At 49.6% G+C, this 27,555-nt stretch overlaps 1 long non-coding RNA gene across 1 annotated transcript; it reads right to left on the reverse strand.

Annotated features, from left to right (window-relative positions):
* Window positions 1–1,406: 1,406 nt before the first annotated feature.
* Window positions 1,407–27,215, reverse strand: LOC135821012 (uncharacterized). Its single transcript, XR_010554276.1, has 6 exons — window positions 26,806–27,215; window positions 24,314–24,455; window positions 23,202–23,401; window positions 19,920–20,728; window positions 17,903–18,041; window positions 1,407–2,581 (listed from the first exon to the last, which is right to left on the reverse strand). It is a non-coding gene; the product is annotated as an uncharacterized LOC135821012 (long non-coding RNA).
* Window positions 27,216–27,555: the final 340 nt, after the last annotated feature.

The raw sequence follows: 27,555 nt of genomic DNA on the forward strand, positions 1-27,555 counted from the left end.
ACGGAGAATTTCAAAGTTTCGGAGAGAAAAGAGCATTCCTGAGGTAGGTACAAGGTGATAATAAAAAATATTTAAAAAAACTGCGTACTGATGTAACACTGCATGCATGCACTGACGTGACAGTGCTGCCACTGCCAAAGCAGAGCCTACAAATCACACACTGACATGATATGCCTTGCAAAATGGAAGTCATTAGCGCCCCATTAGGCCAAGCGTTTTTTCTATGTTTTTCGTCACCCGATCGATAATCTAAAAATTAATCGTATGCGAGAGGTGGAAAAAATGACCAAAAAATAAAAATAAAAAGTTGACTAGTAGTAGTAATAATGGAAAAATGTCAAAATACAGCAATGTATATACAGAGCTACCGGTACAGCAAAAATCAAAGATCGAGAATCTCACGATATACGTGTGGAAAAAAATTAAATTCAGCAGAACAGGTGAAACACAGGGTGAAGGTGAAGAAACGACTAAAACATAATGAAAACATCAGTGACGAGAAGCACTCCTGACACTTTCACGAGGATTAGCGCTAAACAACTGCAGCGACAAAACATTTTCCTTCTGAACACATAGTTCAGGGGACAACTTACGGATATATAACGCTTCCAAAACAGACAAATGTAATACAGATCTGCCACGGGCCAAAACTGAGAAAACATCATCTCTGTACAACTCACGACAACTATCACTAACGGACAGATGACTCTTGATAGCCGATTGTTGACTGTTGGAATGTCGCGTCTAATAATAATCAGTTTACTGTAGACCTAATCATACTAAAATTAATTCTCTAAAATCGACCAATACACCGTGTAAAATAGCATCCAAAGTTAGTATAGCAACTACATGTATAATTATGTAGCTAGCTATTACTTATTAGTACTCGTGGTAGGAGCTTCTGTGCACCAGCAGCTACAATTTGTAGAGTGTGCAACAACAAAATACAGTAGTGCATCGCTAGCGACCTCGCATCATGTGTTGAGCTAGCAGTCCAGGTTGCACCTGTGAATGACTGGTAACCACAGTGCAGCACAGTTTTCATTTTTTTTCTTCCGGACTCGACCTCCTTGAATAATTAATAATTATTCATATGCGCGCGGCCGGGTGAGGCGAATCATAAAAATAAAAACGAGTGGCCTTATAACATTTTACTGGCCCAATCCTCAACACATAAGATCAATGATAGTTGATACCATCAGATTCTGTAGTTACGCCCCCCCCCCCCATTCTCTCTCTCTCTCTCTCTCTCTCTCTCTCTCTCTCTCTCTCTCTCTCTCTCTCTCTCTCGCCCGCGACAAGTCACCTTCAGAATACACAGCATAGACTGCTAGCACACATTACCACACAAGTACAGCACAGTAAGTGATTGTTGCCAAGGTATCCAGCACTCCTGGGTGCACAGCATACGAGTATTCAAGAGACTGAAATGTCACTGAATTCAAAATCATGATCTGCATCAACGGTGTAAAAAAGTAGCCATACAGAATTATTATAATGATTGACTTGAAAGGAGATAAAAGCATAACTAGGGAAAGGGCGGTCTACATAACAATGAGAAGTAAGTGAAAGAATGAGTGCAGCTGCATACCACTGGAATATGACAAAGACAACGGTGGATCAACAGCACGATGTCATTTCCACGTGCGTGTACATACTGGTTTATTAATAGCAGAATGACATTCACGGTCTTGAGTGCTACCACAGTGTGCAGGATGCTAGGGTGCAGCAGCAGGCACATTAGTGCACGCTGCTACGGCTATTGCCAGTCCATACATCTATCATGTAGGGTGTGATGGAATAACTGTGCACTATGCAAACAGCACAATATTGATATGCACACCATTCACCAAAATGCAGGAATCAGAGTCACTCTGAGAAGGAAATTGATTAAAAGAGGGGAGTAATTCCACAATGTCATTCAACGATCTTCAGGAATGGGGCTATGAAACGATAATTCAAGACTTTCCAAATCGTAATAATAGACGTACTGCTGCAGCACATACTACCTACGGCACAACAGTTTTATTTTGTAAGAATTAATAATATTCTGAAAGCAAATAGGCTGCGGGGGCGGGGAAAGAATCACTTGCCAAAATCAGAACATCTAGTAGATATGACACACAAGTACCACGCATAGCTGATAACTGTTAGCTGATTCCAAGACCGGGAACAACAGCAACATGGAGGCTAGCAAGAGCGCCCCGGTCTTGAGCAGGATCTCCACGTTAGCCTAACCAGCGCAGTGCAATACACAACTAGCAGGATCACCTCGTTAGCCTAACCAGTGCAGCGCAGTACACCACTACTACACTGTAGCAGCAACAGCACCATGCCAGACCAGTGTAGTGCACAGCTAGTCCTTGATTTCACCAACTTACTGATAATTTCGGTATACTCTATTGCAGTTCTCAAAGCTCCTCCAACTTGACAGTTTCAGTGTTCCAGCCTCTCTGATACATTACATGACAAAGAGAGAGTCTGACTTGGCAGCCGTGCTACGCCGAGTTGGCAAGCGTCTTCCTGTCGAACCGGGTGCTCGACGAAGTAGAGTATGTACCATTGATCCTGGTATTGGGTCCTGTTACCATAACAGACAGATGGATAGTTAGAGAGAGAGAGTGAGAGAGAGAGAGAGTGGGAGAGGCAGAGAGAGAGAGAGAGAGAGAGAGAGAGAGAGAGAGAGAGAGAGAGAGAGAGAGAGAGAGAGAGAGAGAGAGAGAGAGAGAGAGAGAGAGAGAGAGAGAGAGAGAGAGAGAGAGAGAGAGAGAGAGAGAGAGAGAGAGAGAGAGAGAGAGAGAGAGAGAGAGTGTCATGAATGTCACCACATCATGAAGACTACTTCATATCAATTTGAAGTTGCAAGTATAGACTCCCGCATTGCATGATCATATCGTAATTAATCAACAGACAGTCCAACTTGCCATAACATTTTATTATCATATTCCAAATACATTTGAGTTGGGACTTACGATGTCCAACGACGACTCTGATTACCCAGCTGATGGCACGCGTACATTGTGAATCCGAGTATTCCCAATGTCGCCTCCATCTCATCATATAATTATACTCTCCTGCATGTTTGTCTCTGCTGCTCATCACAAACTACTTAAATCTGAACTTGTTTTCTTCTTCTCTGAATGCACTCGTTGCTAGCTGCCGAGATTTGTTTTCTTGTAGTTGCATCATTGCATTCCGCATGATCCGCGCTTGCATGATGCACGCACGCACACACACACATACGGTTGTGGTTGGCAAGTTTTGATTATGGTTGAAGGTGAAGTTTTTAGAAAGGAAACTGTGGTATGAGAATGAGTCTGATGAGTCTGTCTTCCCCTACCGTTCTCGACATGGTGCTGTAGAGACCAGGATTTGGAACCAACGCGTCCAACAACTTTCGTTTTTTTACGATGGACGGAGAGGTTGAACAGACAACAACGAACGATGGAGAGGAGTCCTTGGATCAGACGACTGAGAAGCAAAGCACATCTCACGTCCTGGACCAAGTGGTTTACAACGACCTAGTCAAGAAGCGAGGCAGGGCCAAGGGAAGGGTGACGCGAGTAAGGAGGAGGATCGAACATGAACTCCGTAAAACGGAGGAGAAATTCGTTAGTCTGTTGTCACTTCAGAGTGATGTTGAGAAAATCCTACCCTTGATTGACACAGTGAACGACCTGTCCGAGCAGATTGGTACCCTGCTGGAGAACTGCGAGGCAGACGAGCGTGTGGAAGACGCACTAATTGATTTGGAAGCCTGGGATGATGGCTTTGACCACGAATGCACAAGTGTGTCGGACGCACGTGCACTACTCGACTATAGAGGGGTAGGGACACATTCACCAGTGGTGACGGAGCTTGCTGCAGAGGCAGCAACACCTCAGAAGGCCACCCGGCACGATACAACACAGGAGGTAGTGGTCGTGGACAGTGATGGGACGGACAGGCCCACGGGCGAACTGCTGGAATCAAAGGAATTGCCGGCAACAGGCACGGGCGACACGGAATCTGCTGCAGGCAGACTGGACAGCCCTAGCACGGCTGTGGAGGCAAGGCGTAGCACAATGTCCACAGGCACGGACATCAGTGCTACTACTCAGAACCCTGTGGCTCAGGCTCAGCATACGGATACAACACAGGCCCAGCCAACTGTCCCGGCACCAACCAATTCCCCGGACATGATACAGGCCATGGCATTAGCGGCAGCCCACGCTGCAACCGCGGCAGCTGGCCTCAGTACTGCCCCACAGCCATCACGCCTCAACGTCCAGCTGCCAAAGCTGACTCTACCGTCCTTTTCTGGCAAGGTGATTGAGTGGCCAGAGTTTTGGGAGCGATTCCAGTCTTCCATCGACAACCAGCCCATTGCGGATGTCAGCAAGTTCTCATACCTGAAATCTTGCCTTTCCGGCGATGCGGCGAAGGCCATAGCGGGCATCTCATTGACAAGTGCAAACTATACCACCGTCAAGGATCTGTTGAAGACGAAGTATGGTTCAGCGGAGATCATCATTGCATCCCTGTACAGCCGTTTGGAAGCACTACCGGCACCACCCAACAGGCCCATGGAGATCCATCGAAGTTTCGAAACTGTGGAGTGTCTCCTTCGACAGCTGGAAACACAGGGAGAGAAGTTGGCAGATCAACGTCTCCTGTGCCAAAAGCTGTGGGGCAAGGTTCCACTCGAGGTTGCCACCAAGTTTGAGGAGTGGCGTGGTATCAGCAACGCCGGCCAGCCCTGGAAACTAACCACTCTACGAGAGTATATGGCCAAGTACACAACTCTACAAGAGCAACTCCGCCAGCGGACTGGCCAAGGCCCTCCGAACAAACCTGACGCTGTTGGAGTGCAGCCAAAGCAACTCTTTAGCACAGCGGATGCACTGGCAGCTCACCCTGATACCCAAGGACGACCACAACGTTCCCGTCGTGGTTGCATATTCTGCGATGGCCAACATATGGACAACGATTGCTCACGCTACACATCTTCTGCTGCCAGGAAACAACGATTAATGGAGCTACGTCGTTGCTTTATTTGCTTGGGTTCCGGTCACCGCAGCCAGGAATGTTACCGACGGCAAACACAGACCTGCCGGATGTGCAAGCGCCCAAGTCACCATCACCATACCATCTTGAAGAGGAACTGTAACCGACTTGTTATAGTAACAATAGTCCTGCCAATACTTATTATAGTCTTTCTGCTAGTACTTCTATTCTGATAAGTGGTGTTAGTATTCTTGTTGTCTGGCTCTCCCAGAAGTGTTGTTGCCACAGACATATTTGTAGAAGTGCTGGAAGCCTACCAGTTATTAGATAGATGAGTCATGACCCGTTCATGCTGTGCACGTAATTCACTCTATCCTTTAGGTGTCTTGTTTCACCATGGACTGCTGTGTCCATTGTTCACCTGTCACGCTGCATGGCTTCTGTATCCCTACCTGGCTGTCTTTACTTTCATCCTCGCTCCCGCTGCTTGCTGACGATCTCCGAGTCACGCGAGGAGTTCCCTGTTAGTTTTTCCGGTCTTATCTCTGAGATAGGGGAGTCAGTCTACTGCCTGCTTGGAAGTGTTCAGATCATACATTCTATCTCTCTTTTTACAAACCTTTTCTAACCGAGAACTGGTGTTGTGGTTGATTGCGCATGCCAGAGCGTGAGGACTAGTTCGCGACTCGCCTTGAGTCGGTGTAGACTGCATAGTCTAGTAGTAGTTCCACTACAGCGTGGTGCCGAAACCCGGGACCGGGGGGCTGTGGCTGCACTGGTGTCTGTGTGCGGTCGGTAGTCGGTACTACTAGTGAGCGTATTCGCAGTCCGTGATGTCACTGAAGGCAGATAACTATCTGCGCGCATTCCGTGGAAAAGGTGAAGATTTCGGTACGTGGTGGCTGAAGTTTCTGGCACTGGCCGATATCTCTGGATGGGATGATGACGCCAAGAAGACGAAGTATATCCCATTGTTTCTCGATGGAGATGCGTTCCTGGTCTTTTCGAGGATGGCGGATGCGGACAAAAAGAAAGTAGATGAAGTAAAGGCCAAGCTATCGTCCGCCTTTGCAGTCACGCCTTCGCAGGCGTATGGCAAGTTCGTAAACAGGAAGCTCAAGGTCGACGAGTCCGTAGATGCGTACGTTGCAGACCTCCAGCGGCTGCTCGCGCTGTCTGGCCACGCAGCCGGTAGCGACACTGACTCAGTGGTGATCGAGCAGTTCATCGCTGGCCTGGGTGCAGAGTTCGCTCGCTCTGTGCGGATGTCCATGGCTGGCAAGACGCTGAAAATCAGCGAGTGCATTGAGCAGGTACGCGCACTGCGAACGGCTGCAGAAGCGTGTGGTGCTGTTTCCGAGGACGTTTCTGCCGCTGCTGGCCCAAGTGATCGCTCTGCCAGATCAAGTGCGACTGATCGCGGGACCGTGACCTGCTACTACTGCCACGAGGCTGGCCACATTCGTCGCAACTGCCCCAAGCGCAGCTCGAAGTCAGCCAAGACGCCCTTGAACTCTTACAAGGGGAATCAGGTGACATGCTACTTTTGTGACAAGCCTGGTCACACGAAACCCGATTGTCCTGACAGGAAAGCGTGGCTGGACTCGAAGAAGCGTCCTGCTGCTGGCGTTACGGAGCAGCAACCCGGACTTCCCAAAGGCGAGTGGGACCCCAGCGATCCCTGTCTGTGCACGGTGACAGCGCAGCGCGGCGGCCTACCGCGGGTCTTCGTGGAGGCACGCAAGAACAGTGTGAGTCATCATTCTGACGAGTGGCACCGTCTGCGATCAGTATTGGACACCGGTTCAACGCGTACGCTGATCGATAAGAAAACTGCAGAGCGAATAGGAAACTTCGATTCTGACAGTGCGTACTCTGAGAATCTGATTGCACTGGATGGGAAGTCGCTTGACGTATGCGGCACAGTGCAACTTCAACTGCGCAGACTGGATGGCCCAGTGCTGCTACCAGTAACCGTAGTGACAGCGGTGGTAGTGCGAGATTTGACTGCTGTATCGGCTAACATCCAGGTGGGCAATGACGTCGTGGTCGGTAATGGTGGCGTACAGCTTCGCTACGGGGAGGACAACTCCTTGAGTGCCGTGACGTTCGGTACGACGCCAGCAGCCGCGTGTACCACGGAGCCAAGTAAGGATTCGCGCCCATCTCCACATGTCAACGTGATCCGCGATGGTAAGGACGTCATCTTGCGGGTGAATGACGGCGAAGTGAGGTGGCACGCGGAGCAAGGCCACTGGAGCCTGAAGTGGTATTGGCAAGATGGTGTCGAGCCCTGCCACCGCATTGGTCCGAACATTGGAGAGTACTCCAGGAAGAAGCTGTCATCCAAACAGGAAGAGCAGTTTTGTGCTGAAGTTAAGAAGTGGATTGATGAAGGATGGCTGGTACGACACGATCCAGATGTCCATGGCGAACCAGCGGCGGTGCTCCCTCTTCTCGCTCAGGTGCAGGAGCACAAGGCTACAACTCCGGTGCGTCCCTGCTTGGACTACCGCTTTCTGAACGCCCAGCTCACGTCACAACCAGGCCAGGATGCCCCGGTGTGTGAAGACACGTTGCGAAAATGGCGGCAGGACGGCGATGCAAGCGACTTCTGCCTCCTGGATGTTCGGAAAGCGTACTTGCAGATCCGTGTCGAACCTGAGCTCGTCCGCTATCAGACCGTGCTATGGCAAGGGAAGAGATACGTTATGACTAGAATGGGTTTCGGACTCAACATCGCACCGAAATTCATGGACATAGTCATCCAGTGGATACTTCAGGGCTTCCCGATGGCCGACAACTATGTCGACGATATCCGAGTTCCGCGCAACAACGTCCCGGCGGTTGCTGCTAGGCTGCTCGAGTACGGCCTGCCGACAAAGCCCGCCGAGCCGATGGCTTCCGCTCGGGTCCTTGGGCTGCAGCTCAGCACGGGCGAAGGAGGTGACACACGCTGGACTCGACGCGACGGCATCAGCCTTGATCTCCAGCGACCAGCGACAAAGCGGGATTTGTTCAGCTGGTGTGGACGCCTTACCAGCCATGTGCCTGTCTGCGGGTGGCTACGACCTGCTACCAGTTTCCTGAAGCGTCTAGTCGGAGGTGACACGCCGTGGGATCACCTCGTGTCGGAGCAAGTGCTTAAGTTTTGCGAAGAGGTGATGGCCCGGCTAGCAGGTGATGGGGATCCAGCCAAAGGTGTCTGGTCAGTGACACCATCGACCAGTGATCCAGAGCTCGTCGTGTACACCGATGCATCCGATGTTGCCTTAGGCGTAGTGGTCAAGGATGGCAGCGGCGTCATCGAGGACAAGGCTTGGCTGAGGAAATCACATGACAAGCGTCACATCAACGTCACGGAACTGGATGCAGCGCTCAACGGCCTTTCGTTAGCAGTATCATGGGGTGCGAGACGCGTCCGCCTTGTAACCGACTCGAAGACGGTGGCCAGCTGGCTGCGCGATACTTTGGGTAACATCCGGCGCATCAGAACAAAGGGTCTCAACCACGTGCTGGTGCAGCGCCGTTTGCAGATCGCTGCTGACATAGTGGCAACAGCCGGCCTGAGTGTGTCTGTCGAGTGGGTGCCGACAGATCAAAACCCCGCCGATGCGCTGACAAGGGTACCGCGTACCTGGATCAAGTACTTCAAGGAGCAAGAGGGAAAGGGTAGCGTCTCCGTGAGTGCGGCTGCTGGCGAGGCCCACGTTGTTAGCCCAGTGCTGCGCGCAAGGATAGTCGAGGGTCAGGCGAGTGATGAGGAGATCCAGTCGGTGATCCACTGCCTAGAGAACCAGCTGCTCGTGCCCTCATCCTACAGCAAGGTGGCAAGAGAGCTAGTCGTCCGAGACCGAGTACTCTTCCGGAGTGTCAAGCTAACCCTGGATGGACAGGTCGAAGTGCCGGTAGTTCCCGACGTGCTGGTCGGTGAAGTTGTAGCCATTGCCCATCACAATTCCGGACATGCTGCCTGGGAGGCGACCTACCAGATGATTCGAGCTCGTTGTTTCTTCAAGGACATGGCCCGTGTGTGTCGCAAGTACATCGCCGATTGTGAGCAGTGCCGAGCCGCGAACCCGTCTGGAAGCGGACAGGCGTCACCTACACGCCCTGATATTCCTGGCCGACCCTGGAGTGAGCTCGTCCTAGACACGCTGGAGCTTGGCGAGAACAGCAGCGGACAGTACCATTGCGTCTTGGTCTGCATAGACACATTCACGAAGTGGGCCGAGATCTGTCCACTTCGTCGTCACGACGCCGCCTCCGTTGCCGCAGCATTCACCTCAATGTGCGTACGCTGGGGAGCCCCCGATGTCGTCAGGACGGACAATGGAACAGAATTCCGGAACGCCATCGTGGAGTCGCTGTTCAAAGTTATGGGGGTTCGTGTACGAACAGGAGCCGTACGACATCCTGAGTCTCAAGGCGCCGCCGAGCGTATGAACCGGTCGCTGCTAGGCCTCATTCGCAAGGTGCTAAGCACGACGTCTGACTGGCAGCAGGATCTTGATGTGCTCCTGTTCTTCTACCGAAACCGGCCTCACCACGCCACGCGACTGTCCCCCACCGAAGCGATGATTGGCTGGCGGCCACGGCATCTTGTTGTTGAGACAGCTAATGATGATTGCCTCCTGAGCGAATGGGTGACGAAGCTGGCTGATCGCACGGTCGTCGTAAGGGACTTGGTAGAGTCTGAGCTAGCCAGCGCCGACTTCTTGGAGTCTCCATGCCGTGCCAACCCCTACTGCGTGGGCGACCATGTACTGTATCGACATCCAAGTCGCCGTCAGAAGCGCCTTCCGCCGTTCCAGACAGGATGGACCGTGAAGCGGATTGTGTCGCCCTCCACCGTTGTGATCTCTCATAAGCATGGTGCAACAGGCGTGAAGGAGAAGACCGTCAACATTGACCTGTTGAAGAGTGGTGTTCCTGAGGAAGCCGACGCCGACGCCGACGCAGAGCTGCACCCAGATGTCGATGATGACAACGATAGTGACGACGGCGGACCTGTCTGGTGGATCGAGGCTGACGCAGGTGATAGTACTAGTGATGTGCCCCGTTATGGCCTGCGCAGCCGCACCAGCATACGACCACCGAGTCGCTACACAACCTAGCTCGGTTTGGACGACAGTCCCTATTGTTACCAGGTGATGGGGTGAAGAGGAACTGTAACCGACTTGTTATAGTAACAATAGTCCTGCCAATACTTATTATAGTCTTTCTGCTAGTACTTCTATTCTGATAAGTGGTGTTAGTATTCTTGTTGTCTGGCTCTCCCAGAAGTGTTGTTGCCACAGACATATTTGTAGAAGTGCTGGAAGCCTACCAGTTATTAGATAGATGAGTCATGACCCGTTCATGCTGTGCACGTAATTCACTCTATCCTTTAGGTGTCTTGTTTCACCATGGACTGCTGTGTCCATTGTTCACCTGTCACGCTGCATGGCTTCTGTATCCCTACCTGGCTGTCTTTACTTTCATCCTCGCTCCCGCTGCTTGCTGACGATCTCCGAGTCACGCGAGGAGTTCCCTGTTAGTTTTTCCGGTCTTATCTCTGAGATAGGGGAGTCAGTCTACTGCCTGCTTGGAAGTGTTCAGATCATACATTCTATCTCTCTTTTTACAAACCTTTTCTAACCGAGAACTGGTGTTGTGGTTGATTGCGCATGCCAGAGCGTGAGGACTAGTTCGCGACTCGCCTTGAGTCGGTGTAGACTGCATAGTCTAGTAGTAGTTCCACTACAATCTGCTCGCAGAGTCGCCAGCCATCTGGTGTAGGTTCGCATTCCACCCGACGAGCTGACGGTTCATCTTCCACGGCAGCGGTGGCAACTTCTGACACTACAACCGCTACGTGCACACCCACTCAGGTTCCAGGTCAGGCAGTTGCTTCGGACCAGACAGTTGCTTCGGACCAGTCATCGTGTCTCCTGCAAGCAACAGGATCAACTGTCACACTCCAAACCGCCACAACGAATGTGCAAGGCAACAATGGTACAATCACCACCGCTCGCGTTCTTCTTGATTCAGGCAGCCATCGCACGTACTTCACGGAGGCTTTGGCAAGGCAGCTCTCCCTGCGCCATACTCGCCATGAATGGCTGTCCGTGTCAACCTTTGGTGCCACCAAACACCACACAGCACAGGTACCGATCTCCGACCTGTTCATTCATCTCAAGGATGGTACAACGAAGGCCATCGAAGGCAGCGTCTTACCGCACATCACAAACCCGGTTCTCCGTCCTGCGGTTGCACACCCCGACATCACGACCTTGCAGCAACTGCAACACGACAACCAGTTAGCTGATGCGATTAACGCCGAAGATGAACGGCTAAAGATCGACATACTCATTGGGTCTGATTATCTGTGGGACTTCGTGCAGGGCCATGTGCAACCTCTACCATCAGGCCTCAACCTTCTGCCAACCTCCCTCGGCTACGTGGTCACCGGCAAGACGGACACCTCTCCCACCACTGCCCTACCGGCAACCACTCTGATCGCAGCCGCAGCCGACGTTTCACACGAGGAGGTTCTGCCTCTTAAGCAGTCCATTCCGGATTTGTGGAGCCTCGAAACGCTTGGGATAGAGCACCCGTCTCCCGTGAAAGACGATGACGTAGCCTTGCAACATTTCCACTCAACAGTGGAGTGCACCGATAATCGCTACATCGTTCGCTGGCCATGGAACGGCCAGCAGCAGTTTCTCCCGGACAACTACGGATTGACGTTGGGCCGGTTCCGGACTCTATCGCGGCGGCTAAGCACCGACTCGTCACTACTTGAGCAGTATGACAAGGTGATCCAGCAGCAAGCCGACATGGGCATCATTGAGCAGATGACACCGGATTCTGTCACTGGTCCGCAACTCCATTATCTACCCCACCAGCCAGTTCTAACTCCAACGAAGACGACGACCAAGTTGCGTGTCGTTTATGATGCCTCGGCCAAGGCACGGCGTCACAACAAGAGCTTGAACAACTGTCTGCTACGTGGACCCGTGTTGCTCCCCAACCTTGCCGGAGTTCTTATGCGACTCCGCATCACACCCATTCTGCTGGTAGCCGATATCGAGAAGGCATTCTTGCAACTTGACATCTGGCCGCCAGACCGGGACGTGACACGCTTCCTATGGTATCGCGATCCAACTAATCCCACAGCAACTCCGGACAACATCGCGGTCTATCGGTTTCGGAGAGTACCGTTCGGCATCGTGAGCAGTCCATTTCTGCTAGCGGCAACAATCCAACACCATCTAGCAAATGATGAAGATGCGGATGTCGGTCGCTTGGTGTCCCGCAATATCTACGTGGATAACGTATTAATCGGTGTCGACACCCCGGAAGAAGGGTACGATATGTGCAACCGAACTACATCCGTATTCTCTCGCTCGTCCATGCGGCTACATGAGTGGGCATCTAACAACAGCCACGCTACGACAGCTATGGATGCCAAGGAAAGGGCACAGGGCGACAGTGTCAACGTTCTTGGAATCACGTGGCACACCAAGGATGACAGTCTACAGCTCGCTTGTCCTCGAACCCAACCCAGCACCGACCCGGTTTGGACTAAGCGCGCTGTCCTGAAGTATGCTGCATCATTGTACGATCCATTGGGACTGGTTGCTCCGGTCACATTTCGTATCAAGGTCTTCTTACGCTCTCTGTGGCAAGCTGGTATGGACTGGGACACTGTCTTGACTGGACACCTACTGGACACCTGGCTGACCCTCCATGCAGCCTCGAGCGAGGTCAGCTCGTTATCGTTCCCCAGGCAAATCAACCCAATTGCTAATGGAACCGATGCTACCTACCAGCTACACGTCTTCACCGATGCGTCACAACTGGGCTTTGCAACTGTGGTCTACCTCCGCACAACCATAGCCATGATGACAACCTGTGAGCTCCTCTTCGGCAAGACACGCCTTGCACCGCTGAAGTCCAAGGACGGCAAGCCTAACGGTCTCACCCTGCCACGGCTGGAACTACTTGGCGTGACGATTGGTTCACGGGCAGCCCGATTCTGCAAAGATGAACTCGATCTCCCACTTACCAGCATCACCCTATGGACGGACGCGCGTTGTGTTCTGCATTGGATCAAATCATCCAAGCCACTGTCCGTATTCGTGGCCAACCGTGTGTCAGAGATTCGTACTTGCGGCGAGTTCTTGTCCTTCCGCCATGTTCCTGGAGAGTGCAACCCTGCTGATGTCGCTAGCCGAGGCGGTTTGGTGGCCGATCTTCAGGAGTCATGGTGGCACGGTCCGGACTGGTTACGTACCACATCAGATCACTGGCCAGACGAGGGTGTTGTAAAATGATGTGTTGTTTTCCTGTGTGATGGCATTCCCCAAACTGTCTCGTCTAGTCGCGTGCATGTGTGATATGAGCATGCGCGATGTTGTAGTCGAGAGTCCTTTTGTCAGTCTTCTTGTTAGTCCCTTTGAGTGTTGTCTCCATTTCCGTAATGTCAATAATAATTATGTAAACCAAACTAGTCTTGTCCTTTGTGTCCTGCGTCCCGGGGAACGGAATGGCTGTGATTCCGTTACAACGTGGTGCCGAAACCCGGGACGCAGAGGATGAGTAAGTTTGTCATGAGTCTGTTCGTCGTCGTCAACAATACAAGTAATAGTACAACTAGAGAGTAAGCGTGGGGATGGAGGAGAGACGAGGAGCTGGTGGAAGCGGAAGAAGACGCGGAGAGGAGGCAGAGAAGGTGGTGGACCGGCAGAAGCTGGGGACTGGAGCCTGGGACGGCAGGTACCGCATGGAGCGTGTGGCCGTGGCTCGCCAGAGGCCAGTGGATGAGTCTGGCATCACCGACTGTGTGTCGTCCTTTGTTGTTCGTCTTGTTGTCTTGCTCGCTTAATTGTCTGATCATGTTTCTCTCGCTGTTCAGTTCGTTGCTGTGTTGTTGAGTTTGGTTGTCGGTATGTTGCTCTTCTCGTCGTTCTGTTGTTCTGCATTAATTTGCGTTGTAGATTTATTTTGCGCTGCTGCGCGCATATTGTTATAATTATTTTGTTGGAGCTTTGGCTCTCGTGTTTCGGTTATCCTTGTGTGCCTGAGTTTAGAGCGTCGGCTCTTGTGTCTTGGTTTGGCCCTGTGTCGTGGCCCAGTTTTGTTGTGCTACAATGTAAGCTGTTGGTTGGTTTTGGTTTTTCTGTTTTGCTGTGGTTCCTTTTGCTGTTGTGCATGTGGAACGTGGTGTCGGTTTATTATTTTGTGGAATGTCATCAAGGGGGCAGGTGTTGTAAAATGATGTGTTGTTTTCCTGTGTGATGGCATTCCCCAAACTGTCTCGTCTAGTCGCGTGCATGTGTGATATGAGCATGCGCGATGTTGTAGTCGAGAGTCCTTTTGTCAGTCTTCTTGTTAGTCCCTTTGAGTGTTGTCTCCATTTCCGTAATGTCAATAATAATTATGTAAACCAAACTAGTCTTGTCCTTTGTGTCCTGCGTCCCGGGGAACGGAATGGCTGTGATTCCGTTACAAGGACCTCACACTCTCAGCTGACGAATCCGACCTAGCCAGCAAGGAGGAGCAAGCACCAACGCTTCATACCGCAAGCCTGGTGACTGGTGGCAGCGATCGTGCTACTGACCAACCTAGTCCACACACCATTCCATCTGGTCTCGGCAGCGTGCTTACGAGAGCAAGCAGTTTGAGGAAGGTCCTGAGAATCACTGCTCTGTGCATGAAGTTCCTGAAGAAACTGCGTCCCAACTCACCACGTCTCTCTCAGATCAGCAACAGCTACGACATCGTGTCACAAGACATACAGGCTGCGCGAGATTGGTGGACTCGAATGGTACAACGCGAGGCCTTCCCTGACATCTTCAAAGCTATCAAGACCAATGCCAAGCACAGTTCAGTTGCTAACCTTGGTGTTGTGATCGACGACGACAGCATACTGCGATGCGCCGGAAGACTGAGCAACGCTGAACTACCAACTGACCAGAAACTACCGAAGCTGCTACCAACGTATCATGCGTTCACGAAGCATGTCATCAGCGAAGTCCATGGACGGCTTCTGCATGCAGGTGTTCGACACACCCTGGCCCAGACAAGGCAAGAGTTCTGGATCATACGTGGCCGTGCTATCGTTCGCCGTATCCTGGATCAGTGCTCGGTTTGCCGAAGACACGAAGGGCGTCCGTTCAAGTTGCCGTCCATGCCCCCATGGCCCAAGGAACGGATTACCAGAGCACTTCCATTCACGTACGTTGGTCTTGACTACCTCGGACCGCTATTGATCCGCACCGGCACGGAGAAAGGCAAGGTATGGATCAACCTAGTAACCTGCCTAACCACACGAGCTGTACACCTGGACATAGTCTCTGGCCTATCTGCAGCAGCCTTCTTGAACAGCATGAGACGGTTCGCAGCGAGACGAGGCAAGCCAAAGTCTATTGTGTGTGACAACGCACCCCAGTTCAAGTTGGTACGCTCTGTCCTGGACGATCATCTGAAGCTGATTCTTGCCAACCCAGACCTGCTATCGTATCTCTCAACGGAGAATATCGAATGGAGCTTCACAACAGAGTTTGCGCCATGGAAGGGCGGTGTGTACGAGAGGCTGGTGAGCATTGTCAAGAGAGCCTTGAGGAAGAGTCTTGGAAGGTGCCTCCTGACTCTAGACCAGCTCGCAACCCTGACAGCCGAAGTGGAAGGCATGATCAATACGAGGCCGCTCACATATGTTGACGACGACGATGTGTCCTCATTCTCACCCCTGACACCGTCACATTTCCTCTGTGGAGGAAGAACGGCAACCGGTTTTCAGACGGACAGCGACGAGGAGGACGGTCCGGAGACACCAGCAGCCAAGGTCACGAGGATGTGGAAACGGCAACAGATACAACTGGATGTAGCATGGAAGGTGTGGGAAGATGAATACCTCCCTGCTCTGCGCGAAGCATCAATGAGTCAACACCGACAGTCACGGAGTAGCATCTCTCGGACACCAAAAGTCGGAGAAGTGGTCGTAATCCAAGAGACCGGCCAGCCACGTGGAAGTTGGAGACTCGGCAGAGTGGTAGAAATCTTACCTGGAGTCGATGGCCAAGTCAGAGCTGTCAAGCTGAAGACGGCTAAATCGAAGGCAGTGTTGTCGAGACCGATCAGCAAGCTCTATCCGCTCGAGCTGCACGTTGTGGATGGCGTCGGAGCAGTGGAGGCTGGTGATATGGAACACCGCCCGGCACCGGCGACGGCTATGGAACAGGCAATGGCGGACGAAGCTGCTCCAACCATGTTCCAGCCTAGGCGGGCAAATCGCAAAGCAGCAGAGAAGGCCCGTGAGCGTATCGCAGAGTGGGTAAGATAACTTTCGTTGTCGGGAATGTCATGAATGTCACCACATCATGAAGACTACTTCATATCAATTTGAAGTTGCAAGTATAGACTCCCGCATTGCATGATCATATCGTAATTAATCAACAGACAGTCCAACTTGCCATAACATTTTATTATCATATTCCAAATACATTTGAGTTGGGACTTAACGATGTCCAACGACGACTCTGATTACCCAGCTGATGGCACGCGTACATTGTGAATCCGAGTATTCCCAATGTCGCCTCCATCTCATCATATAATTATACTCTCCTGCATGTTTGTCTCTGCTGCTCATCACAAACTACTTAAATCTGAACTTGTTTTCTTCTTCTCTGAATGCACTCGTTGCTAGCTGCCGAGATTTGTTTTCTTGTAGTTGCATCATTGCATTCCGCATGATCCGCGCTTGCATGATGCACGCACGCACACACACACATACGGTTGTGGTTGGCAAGTTTTGATTATGGTTGAAGGTGAAGTTTTTAGAAAGGAAACTGTGGTATGAGAATGAGTCTGATGAGTCTGTCTTCCCCTACCGTTCTCGACAGAGAGAGAGAGAGAGAGAGAGAGAGAGAGAGAGAGAGAGAGAGAGAGAGAGAGAGAGAGAGAGAGAGAGAGAGAGAGAGAGAGAGAGAGAGAGAGAGAGAGAGGCGGAGAGAGAGAGACAGAGAGAGAGAGAGAGAGAGAGAGAGAGAGAGAGAGAGAGAGAGAGAGAGAGAGAGAGAGAGAGAGAGAGAGAGAGAGAGAGAGAGAGAGAGAGAGAGAGAGAGAGAGAGAGAGAGAGAGAGAGAGAGAGAGAGAGAGAGAGAGACAGACAGACAGACAGACAGAGAGACAGAATGCGTGAATACGTGACATGTATATCAACAAACTTACTATATTTTTGTATGCCAGTGATGAAAGTGGGAGAAGATACCATACTAAGGACATGGCGTGTGATAAAAGCGGAATTTTTTCTAGCAATGAAACCGAGAAAGGTTTGCATGATGAATGGAGTAGCTTGGCTCTACATACACAAACCCAGTGTCTGCTCCAGCGCCGGGTGAGCCGGGTAACCCAACCGGTTGGGCGGCGCTTGGACCCGGTTGAAAATATAGTACCGGGTCACCTGTGACCAGGTTGGTACTTTACACTTTCGAACTTTGAAAGGACTGACTACATGGCTTGTATGTGTCAGATACTTCTTCTTCTTCCATAATTTTCTAATTCCTGTCCTCTCTTTTCTAAATGCGGCTTATCCATTCGCCTTTATACCATTGGGCCTAGTTCCCGTTTATTGTCCGAATTAAAATCAAACCAACCATCCAGTTAAAGCATGTGACTCAGCTGGTGCGACAGCGCCACGCCACGTACATGTGTACCCGGCTCCGACCCGGTTGAAATGGTTGCGCCAGGTACACGTGTACCCGGCTGTCCTACAATCCTAGAGCAGACACTGCAACATACAGTACACATGTGTTGTGTTGTACAGCATGCCATCCTGCAAACCCCTCAGCTGATCATACATGAATCACAACACGGCAGCAGCAGCATAGCAGTAGCACAATCACAATCAATGTCTGGGTATGAGTACCTTTTCAAAAGACGACGGTGGTTCCACTACCTCTTCTTCAGGTTTGGATATTTGCTGTCGTAGGTGTGCAGGACGAGAACCAGCCACTGGCTTTGGCTTAACGGCTGGACGGGGTTTCTTACTGCCTCCTTCAGCAGATCTGGAAAGACAAACAAAAAGTCATTCCTTATCCATCTCATCCAGAAAGTGTTGGATAAATCCCCTCTTCCATACCAGCTGGTCCGTTTCCTCTAATGGCTTACTCTGGCCATGATCTGTGGAGACCACACGGCATCTGCTTGCACCCGGTTGAACCATGTCCTGAAGCTGTTTGTGGATGTCCATGTCATACATGCAGCAGTCAATTACTGTGATGATATCCTTCACCAGTGCAAGGACTTTGGCTGGTCTGCTTCCAAGGTGGTAACCAAAGGAGAGTAGAGGGTGCACAAAAATTGCGTTTTTCGTACTTTCAAGTGGCCATAAGTACAAGAAAATGCATAAGCATCCCCCATAAGAACATCATTTCCACAGTCCATGCATGCTAGAGAACAACTTAGAACAGAAAAAACAGCACTTCTTCTGTAAAAGTTTATCTAACCAGCAAGGTTTACAGAATATCTGTACCGTATTGTACGAAACATGCCCCGACTCGTGACTGCACACAGCTCGGATTCCAGACAGGGAACAATCCACTAGAAATACTTTGTATTGCATGTCACAATGGTCCCCGTTGTCATGGGAACAGTCAACCATGAGAGCGTACGTGTGGGCTGTGTTTTGCTGTACAGTGGACACTGCTCACTGAGACAGTGCTTGTGCTCAAAGCAGAATGTTACGTGCCATAGCTACTGGATGCAGAACCACTTGCAGATCAGAGCGACATGAACTGAAATTACCAGCTTGGGAGCCATCCCCGACCATACACCACCGCTTCCAGAGCGTCTACTTTAGACTCTGCGTGGCTGTAGCTGGAAGTGCAGGACGGTGACAGCAACCTTGTTCATGCGCATGGCTGCATAGCCGCCTGGGAGTACACGCACGGGCAATACTGGCTTCAATGCACCCTCGCGGCTGTACCATTTGGGCTTGCATCAGCCGGTATTGCCGTGTTCATGTACCCAAACTACGTACAGAACTGTTCCGTCCTTTGTGGACTCATCAGCGCAGCACAGATAAATCAGGCTCAACCTATGTGCGTGCATGTATGTAAGTATTTGCAAGCACACTATATTACCAAAGTACCATAACTACATGCAAGAGTACATAACCCCAAGAGTGTACAACTGCCTGCATAACTTCTATACAGTACTGCGACGGCAAAACTTCACATCACGTGACATGGTTCAAAAGGCTACACTGGCAAACAGTGCACAAACGCCCTTAAGAGAGTTGAACCCAGAGCAGGGTTGCATACAAACCTGTATCTATCATGCACTGGGTTCAAATAATGTGTGCAAGTACGTCACGTGATATGAAGTTCTGCCGCCGCGGAGTCGCATACCCCATAGCTGGAGTTAAACATTCTTGGGGAGTATGTACCCTTGCAGCTACATGTAATCATGGCAGCTACCCGTTTGCATCTTTCCCCTCAACCAATGAACATAATAATAAGTAGTCTGTTGTGGACATGGAAATCCAGTTGAATAACCGCTGGGCCAGCGTCCATACTCCTTTGACCTTAGTGCATACAGAACGTTGCATACACAGTGCACAATCATGTTGATCGTATGCGTACTCATGGCTGCATGGCCAGCCAGCACCGTGACAGGGGCCGCTTGACCTCACACTGGATTTCCATGTCCACGATACACTAGTACATTTCTCACCACTATCTCCCAACTAGTACATGTACTGAGCTGCTAGTGAGTCAAGAGACATACTCTTATTGCGGATATCGGATCGTATTCAACACCATAGCAGCGGCAAAGTCAGCTACATCGTGTACCCAGACAACAATGTACAAGCACATAGATGCCAGAGTGCACTGATGTAAAAATTATAATATTTTTCATTTCACTAACACCGACCTACTTACTTGCTACGCCATCCGCATCGCTCGTGGCTTTCTCTGCCGTGCCACTGAGTGACTCCTAAACGAACAGCAATGACTCCGGATGAGGGTCTGCACGCCGCAGTCGGCTAATAGATAGCGTGAGAATAGTACGTCTTGCACTTGTCCATATTCTGTCGCTCGCCAGCTTTGTGTCCGTGTCGATATTGGTGACAGTTTACAAAAAAATGATAATAATAACGAAGGCATGGTATGCAAACGCACTCATATCCAGTCTGCACTGCAGGTCGGTCGGTGTACGGATAGCCACAGAAGTCACAAATGATGTGACACGATGGACAGGTCCGAAGACCGAACTTTCGACGTTATGTCAGAGGCCACTGCTAGCCATGCCAGTTCGCTTGGTGGCTGCTGGACTTCTTGACCCAAGTTGAACTCCGTCTTCCAAAGACATACTGTGTTGACCTGCTACGTGTAACGACGTTGCCGTTTCAAGCTCGTTGCAAGCGTCTTGACTTCGTTGCTATACTTAGTTGTAGTACAGGACATAACTGCTAACTTTACATAGCCGGTCTAGCGACTATCGTACCTTTGTTCACGACATGCTGACGCTTCGCTTGCATGTCATTTTTAGCTACCAGTAGCTCCTTCCAACCAAATCTTTTTCCGCAGCCAAGTCCTGAATAGCGAACACCAACCGCTGACCGCTGACTCGGTCTACATAGCCATCGCTACTACTGCTTGCAAGTACTTGTAGGCTGGTACATACTAGTAGGTAAAAAGCAAATGCCAAAGGCGACAACTTTTGATAGACTCGTGACGTTGAAGAGAACCTGTTCCAGAACATGCAACACAGCAACAACAAACCGTTGTTTCTGCACCACACAGTGAGCATCATTCCTGAGGTTTCAAATTTGGACTTCACGGAGAATTTCAAAGTAAGTTTCGGAGAGAAAAGAGCAGAACGTGGCATTCCTGAGGATACTAAAAAAAAACTGCGTAGTCTACTGATGTAACACTGCATGCACTATGTACAGTGCTAGTGCTGCCACTGCCAACGCCAGAGGCTAGGACAAATCCCACACTGACATGATATGGCTTGGAAAATGGAAATCATTAGCGCCTCATTAGGCCACACGTTTTTATTTCTATGTTTCTCGTCACCCGATCGATAATCTAAAAATTAATCGTATGTGAGATCTAGAGGTGAAAACAAATGACCAAAAAATAAAAAAAGTTGACTAATAATAATAAGAAAAGGTGACAGCACCGACACAATCCACACACTCAAGTAAGCCAATTAATTATTAATTTTGGTAACCGAACGTTTTCGCTCCCTTCTCATCGTGGGTAAGTACAGGGAATAATGGAAAAATGTCAAAATACAGCAATTTATATAGCTACCGGTACAGCAAAAATCAAAGATCGAGAACCTCACGATATACGTGTGGAAAAAAAATTAAATTCAGCAGAACAGGTGAAACACAGGGTGAAGGTGAAGAAACGACTAAAACATAATGAAAACATCAGTGACGAGAAGCACTCCTGACACTTTCACGAGGATTAGCGCCAAACAACTGCAGCGACAAAACATTTTCCTTCTGAACACATAGTTCAGGGGACAACTTACGGATATATAACGCTTCCAAAACAGACAAAATGTAATACAGATCTGCCACGGACCAAAACTGAGAAACACATCATCTCTGTACAACTCACGACAACTATCACTAACGGACAGATGACTCTTGATAGCCGATTGTTGACTGTTGGAATGTCGCGTCTAATAATAATAAGTTTACTGTAGACCTAATCATGCTAAAATTAATTCTCTAAAATCGACCAATACACCGTGTGAAATTGCATCCAAAGTGAGTATAGCAACAGTTTTCTTTTTTTTTTTCTTCCGGACTCGACCTCCTTGAATAATTAATATTCATATGCGCGCGGGTGAGGCGAATCATAAAAATAAAAACGAGTGGCCTTATAACATTTTACTGGCCCAATCCTCAACACATAGATCAATGATTGTTGATACCATCTGTAGTTACGCCCCCCCCCCATTCTCTCTCTCTCTCTTTCTCTCTCTCTCTCTCTCTCTCTCTCTCTCTCTCTCTCTCTCTCTCTCTCTCTCTCTCTCTCTATCTCTCTCTCTCTCTCTCTCTCTCTCTCTCTCTCTCTCTCTCTCTCTCTCTCTCTCTCTCTCTCTCTCGCCCGCGACAAGTCACCTTCAGAATACACAGCATAGACTGCTAGCACACATTACCACACAAGTACAGCACAGTAAGTGATTGTTGCCAAGGTATCCAGCACTCCTGGGCGCACAGCATACGAGTATTAAAGAGACTGAAATGTCACTGAATTCAAAATCATGATCTGCATCAACGGTGTAAAAAAGTAGCCATACAGAATTATTATAATGATTGACTTGAAAGGAGATAAAAGCATAACTAGGGAAAGGGCGGTCTACATAACAATGAGAAGTAAGTGAAAGACTGAGTGCAGCTGCATACCACTGGAATATGACAAAGACAACGGTGGATCAACAGCACGATGTCATTTCCACGTGCGTGTACATACTGGTTTATTAATAGCAGAATGACATTCACGGTCTTGAGTGCTACCACAGTGTGCAGGATGCTAGGGTGCAGCAGCAGGCACATTAGTGCACGCTGCTACGGCTATTGCCAGTCCATACATCTATCATGTAGGGTGTGATGGAATAACTGTGCACTATGCAAACAGCACAATATTGATATGCACACCATTCACCAAAATGCAGGAATCAGAGTCACTCTGAGAAGGAAATTGATTAAAAGAGGGGAGTAATTCCACAATGTCATTCAACGATCTTCAGGAATGGGGCTATGAAACGATAATTCAAGACTTTCCAAATCGTAATATAATAGACGTACTGTTGCAGCACATACTACCTACGGCACAACAGTTTTATTTTGTAAGAATTAATAATAATCTGAAAGCAAAAGGGGCTGCGGGGGCGGGGAAAGAATCACTTGCCAAAATCAGAACATCTAGTAGATATGATACACAAGTACCACGCATAGCTGATAACTGTTAGCTGATTCCAAGACCGGGAACAACAGCAACATGGAGGCTAGCAAGAGCGCCCCGGTCTTGAGCAGGATCTCCACGTTAGCCTAACCAGCGTAGTGCAATACACAACTAGCAGGATCACGTCGTTAGCCTAACCAGTGCAGCGCAGTACACCACTACTACACTGTAGCAGCAACAGCACCATGCCAGACCAGTGTAGTGCACAGCTAGTCCTTGATTTCACCAACTTACTGATAATTTCGGTATACTCTATTGCAGTTCTCAAAGCTCCTCCAACTTGACAGTTTCAGTGTTTCAACCTCTCTGATACATTACATGACAAAGAGAGAGTCTGACTTGGCAGCCGTGCTACGCCGAGTTGGCAAGCGTCTTCCTGTCGAACCGGGTGCTAGACGAAGTAGAGTATGTACCATTGACCCTGGTATTGGGTCCTGTTACCATAACAGACAGATGGATAGATAGAGAGAGAGAGTGAGAGAGAGAGAGTGGGAGAGGCAGAGAGAGAGAGAGAGAGAGAGAGAGAGAGAGAGAGAGAGAGAGAGAGAGAGAGAGAGAGAGAGAGAGAGAGAGAGAGAGAGAGAGAGAGAGAGAGAGAGACAGAGAGACAGAATGCGTGAATACGTGACATGTATATCAACAAACTTACTATATTTTTGTATGCCAGTGATGACAGTGGGAGAAGATACCATACTAAGGACATGGCGTGTGATAAAAGCGGAATTTTTTCTAGCAATGAAATTGAGAAAGGTTTGCATGATGAATGGAGTAGCTTGGCTCTACATACACAAACCCAGTGTCTGCTCCAGCGCCGGGTGAGCCGGGTAACCCAACCGGTTGGGCGGCGCTTGGACCCGGTTGAAAATATAGTACCGGGTCACCTGTGACCAGGTTGGTACTTTACACTTTCGAACTTTGAAAGGACTGACTACATGGCTTGTATGTGTCAGATACTTCTTCTTCTTCCATAATTTTCTAATTCCTGTCCTCTCTTTTCTAAGTGCGGCTTATCCATTCGCCTTTATACCATTGGGCCTAGTTCCCGTTTATTGTCCGAATTAAAATCAAACCAACCATCCAGTTAAAGCATGTGACTCAGCTGGTGCGACAGCGCCACGCCACGTACATGTGTACCCGGCTCCGACCCGGTTGAAATGGTTGCGCCAGGTACACGTGTACCCGGCTGTCCTACAATCCTAGAGCAGACACTGCAACCCACAGTACACATGTGTTGTGTTGTACAGCATGCCATCCTGCAAACCCCTCAGCTGATCATACATGAATCACAACACGGCAGCAGCAGCATAGCAGTAGCACAATCACAATCAGTGTCTGGGTATGAGTACCTTTTCAAAAGACGACGGTGGTTCCACTACCTCTTCTCCAAGTTTGGATATTTGCTGTCGTAGGTGTGCAGGACGAGAACCAGCCACCACTGGCTTTGGCTTAATTGCTGGATGGGGTTTCTTACTGCCTCATTCAGCAGATCTGGAAAGACAAACAAAAAGTCATTTCTTATCTATCCCATCCAGAAAGTGTTGGATAAATCCCCTCTTCCATACCAGCTGGTCCGTTTCCTCCAATGGCTTACTCTGGCCATGATCTGTGGAGACCACACGGCATCTGCTTGCACCCGGTTGAACCATGTCCTGAAGCTGTTTGTGGATGTCCATGTCATACATGCAGCTGTCAATTACTGTGATGATATCCTTCACCAGTGCAAGGACTTTGGCTGGTCTGCTTCCAAGGTAGGGTGGTAGCCAAAGGAGAGTAGAGGGTGCACTAAAATTGCGTTTTTCGTACTTTCAAGTGGCCATAAGTACAAAAAAATGCATAAGCATCCCCCATAAGAACATCATTTCCACAGTCCATGCATGCTAGAGAACAACTTAGAACAGAGAAAACAGCACTTCTTCTGTAAAAGTTTATCTAACCAGCAAGGTTTACAGAATATCTGTATCGTATTGTACGAAACATGCCCCGACTCGTGACTGCACACAGCTCGGATTCCATACAGGGAACAATTGACTTTACAGTCGTCCCTCTCTAATCCAGCACTTGTTTATCCGGAACCCTTGCCAACCGGCGCACTTTCTGACGAAACCGATTTTTTTCGTTCAATTCCTACATGTTAATCCAGCACTTGAATTCCGCCTCCGGCAGTGACTTTTTTAAACGAATCGCTCAAACTGCACGTAGTTTGATTTCATAATCCGGCAGTCGTAAATTGCGTACCGTACAGGTGCACTCCTTGCGAGGCCAGTCTGGTCAGTGCTGCGCGCGCGTGGGGCCACTTCAGAGTTCAGTTCAGTTGACAACTGTACTCTACCTCGCGCGGGAGAGTTCAGTTCGGATGGTTGTTAGGAATTTTCCGAACCCTAACTCAATAGTACATGCATGCAATTGGGTAGGGCCGGGTCAGAGGGCAGGATTTCTTAATCCAGCACCCTCGTTAATCCAGCAGAAAACGCCGTAGCAAAAGGTGCCGGATTAGAGAGGTACGACTGTAAATACTTTGTATTGCATGTCACAATGGTCCCCGTTGTCATGGGAACAGTCAACCATGAGTGCGTACGTGTGGGCTGTGTTTTGCTGTACAGTGGACACTGCTCACTGAGACAGTGCTTGTGCTCAAAGCGGAATGTTAGGTGCCATAGCTACTGGATGCAGAACCACTTGCAGATCAGAGCGACATGAACTGAAAGTACCAGCTTGGGAGCCATCCCCGACCATACACCACCGCTTCCAGAGCGTCTACTTTAGACTCTGCGTGGCTGTAGCTGGAAGTGCAGGACAGTGACAGCAACCTTGTTCATGCGCATGGCTGCATAGCCGCCTGGGAGTACACACCCGGGCAATACTGGCTTCAATGCACCCTCGCGGCTGTACCATTCGGGCTTGCATCAGCCGGTATTGCCGTGTTCATGTACTCAAACTACGTACAGAACTGTTCCGTCCTTTGTGGACTCATCAGCGCAGCACAGAGAAATCAGGCTCAACCTGTTTGTGTGCATGGATGTAAGTACTTGCCAGCACACTATATTACCAAAGTACCATAACTACATGCAAGAGTACATAACCCCCAAGAGTGTACAACTGCCTGCACAACTTCTATACAGTGCTGCGACGGCAAAACTTCACATCACGTGACATGGTTTAAAAGGCTACACAGGCAAACAGTGCACAAACGCCCATAAGACAGTTGAACCCAGAGCAGGGTTGCATACAAACCTGTATCTATCATTCACGGGGTGCAAATAATGTGTGCAAGTTAGTCACGTGATATGAAGTTCTGCCGCCGCGGAGTCACAGACCCCATAGCTGGAGTTAAACATTCTTGGGGAGTATGTACCCTTGCAGCTACATGTAACCATGGCAACTACCCGTTTGCATCTTTCCCCTCAACCAATGAACATAATAATAAGTAGTCTGTTGTGGACATGGAAATCCAGTTGAATAACCGCTGGGCCAGCGTCCATACTCCTTAGTGCATACAGAACGTTGCATACACAGTGCACAATCATGTTGATCGTATGCGTACTCATGGCTGCATGGCCAGCCAGCACTGTGACATGACAGGGGCCGCTTGACCTCACACTGGATTTCCATGTCCACCATACACTAGTACATTTCTCACCACTATCTCCCAACTAGTACATGTACTGGGCTGCTTGGGTCAAGAGACATACTTATTGCGGATATCGGATCGTATTCAACACGATAGCAGCGGTAAAGTCAGCTACATCGTGTACCCAGACAACAATGTACAAGCACATAGATGCCAGAGTGCACTGATGTAAAAATATAATATTTTTTCATTTCACTAACACCGACCTACTTACTTGCTACGCCATCCGCATCGCTCGTGGCTTTCTCTGCCGTGCCACTGAGTGACTCCTGAACGAACAGCAATGACTCCGGATGAGGGTCTGCACGCCGCAGTCGGCTAATAGATAGCGTGAGAATAGTACGTCTTGCACTTGTCCATATTCTGTCGCTCGCCAGCTTTGTGTCCGTTTCGATGTTGGTGACAGTTTGCAAAAAAATGATAATAATAACGAAGGCATGGTATGCAAACGCACTCATATCCAGTCTGCACTGCAGGTCGGTCGGTGTACGGATAGCCACAGAAGTCACAAACGATGTGACACGATGGACAGGTCCGAAGACCGAACTTTCGACGTTATGTCAGCTGCAGAGGCCACTGCTAGCCATGCCAGTTCGCTTGGTGGCTGCTGGACTTCTTGACCCAAGTAGTTGAACTCCATCTTCCAAAGACATACTGTGTTGACCTGCTACGTGTAACGACGTTGCCGTTTCAACTTTCAAGCTCGTTGCAAGCGTCTTGACTTCGTTGCTATACTTGTAGTACAGGTAACATAACTACATGTACTAACTTTACATAGCCGGTCTAGCGACTAGCGTACCTTTGTTCACGACATGCTGACGCTTCGCTTGCATGTAAATTTTAGCTACCAGTAGCTCCTTCCAAACAAATATTTTTCCGCAGCCAAGTCCTGAATAGCGAACACCAACCGCTGACCGCTGACTCGGTCTACATAGCCTTCGCTACTACTGCTTGCAAGTA

Source organism: Sycon ciliatum, chromosome 7 (assembly GCF_964019385.1).
Source record: "Sycon ciliatum chromosome 7, ocSycCili1.1, whole genome shotgun sequence".
In the NCBI taxonomy this organism is placed as follows: Eukaryota; Metazoa; Porifera; class Calcarea; order Leucosolenida; family Sycettidae; genus Sycon; species Sycon ciliatum.